Source organism: Euprymna scolopes, chromosome 23, assembly GCF_053919585.1.
Source record: "Euprymna scolopes isolate OS-2025 chromosome 23, ASM5391958v1, whole genome shotgun sequence".
Lineage (NCBI taxonomy): Eukaryota > Metazoa > Mollusca > Cephalopoda > Sepiida > Sepiolidae > Euprymna > Euprymna scolopes.
This window is the reverse complement of record NC_136504.1, coordinates 34,594,049-34,596,267: the sequence shown is the minus strand read 5'-3', so window position 1 is coordinate 34,596,267 and position 2,219 is coordinate 34,594,049.

The following is a 2,219-nucleotide window of genomic DNA, read 5'->3' as shown; positions in this document are numbered from 1 at the left end:
GTACACCACTCACTCCCTGATTTTCCTCTGCGAACAGACGCCACACTTGACGATTTGAAAATCACCCCTTCTCAGGTACATGCTATTATAAAAAAACCTAGACACCTCAAAAGCATGTGGACCAGATCTCATCCCGGCTGTGCTATTAAAAAAATGATCTGCCGAGGTTGCTCCAGTTCTGTCCAAACTTTACAATAAATGCCTTAACGAATCTTGTTTTCCCGACTGCTGGAAAACCGCCTCTGTGGTACCAGTCTTCAAGAATTCTGGTGAAAGAACTGACCCACTAAATTATCGCCCCATTAGCCTCCTCCCGCTTTTCGCCAAAATATTTGAGTCCTTAGTTAATCAAGCCCTAGTCCAGCACCTAACAGCTGCTAAACTCCTTACTGACAAACAATATGGATTCAGGCAAGCCCGTTCAATAGCAGATATCTTAACTGTAGTTTCTGAACGTATATACCGTTCATTGGATAAAACAGGGGAGGGTAGAGCGGTGGCCCTTGATATATCTAAGGCTTTTGACAGGGTATGGCACGATGGTCTTCTAAGGAAAATTAGATTATATGGAATCACTGGAAGAATTCATAATGTAATTAAATCCTTCTTAGGTAATAGAAAAATCAAAGTTGTCCTCGATGGACATACATCCAAACAATATGACATAAATGCGGGAGTACCTCAGGGGTCTATCCTTGAACCTCTATTATTCCTGATATTCATAAACGACCTCCCTGATAATATTGTTTCGGAGATGGGTATATTTGCCGATGACACCACTCTCTATAACAGATATGAGGGGAAAACAAATGAACACATATCCAAGAAAATGGCAGAAACACTAGAGGATGACCTCCAATCCGTAGTGGAATGGGGACAAAAATGGTTGGTCACATTCAATGCTGCTAAGACTAAGCTCGTTTCCTTCAATAACTACAAGAAACCTTCTCTATCACCAATAGCAATGGCCAAGAACACATTGCCTGAAAGTACTTCTTTTAAACTCCTCGGCCTTACGTTTACAGGGAATATGAACTGGAATAGATACATTGAGAGCATTGCCAAGGCTGCTGCAAGGAAGGTTGGCTCCCTCTACCGTGCTAGAAAACTACTTACGCCTGCCAGTATCATATACCTCTATAAGGCAACCATTCGCCCATGTATGGAGTACTGTTGTCACATCTGGGTTGGTGCATCTGCTGCGTGTCTCTCACTCCTGGACAGGGTTCAAAAAGAGTCGCCAACCTGATAGGTCCTGAACTGTCATCTAGGCTTCAACCTCTGTCCCATCGACGAGATGTTGCATCCCTCTGCCTGTTCTACAAATACTTTAATGGTGAATGCTCTGACGAACTGCAAACACTTGTACCTCCCCGACGTAACTACCCCCGACAAACCCGACAAGCTACTAAGTCTCATCCCTTTACAGTAACGATCCCTAGGTGCAAGAAAGCCTTTTACTCCAATAGTTTCTTCCCCAGAACTGCGGGTCTTTGGAACACCCTTCCGGGATTCTGCTTTACCAACTGCAATGATATGCAGAAGTTCAAGTGTAATGTTAACACACATCTTTCTACTCTTCTCCCTTCATAACGACCCCGCTAATTAATTCCCTAATAGTAGCCCCCTGCTTCAAAGTGGCACTGTGCCTTGTTTGGGGTGAAAATTGAATTAAAAAAAAAACTCTTCCAACTTAAGGTTTCAAATTTTACAATCTAAAAGATTATGGAAACAAAAAGGTACACTCCAAAAAAATTATTTAAAATTTTGCATTTTTGTAAAATTAGGCTTTTTACACATGATAAAATTTATAACTCCAAGGGTATAAATTGTAAGATTTATAATAATTCTAATGTTTTTAGTTCAGTTATAGATTACCAATAATTTGGTAAAGGTGTTACCATACCTAAAGCAAGAAAACTAACCGAAGTTGAGCGCTCTCAAATTCTTGGATTCCATAAGCAGCGAGCGATAGCAGCTAAAGTACATCGCAGTAAAATTGTTATTTGCAACTTTCTAAAGAACACTGAAAATTATGAAAAAGCAAAATCCTTTGGTAGCCCCCCCCCCTCCAAAAAATTTCTCCTGCATTGAGTAGAAGAATCCGACCGGTTGTTATGAATGACAGAGGACTTTCTTCTAGTCAAATTAAGGCGGTTACAGATGCTGATTGTAGTCCAATAATCATCAGACAGCACTTACAACAAAAGAGCTAAATA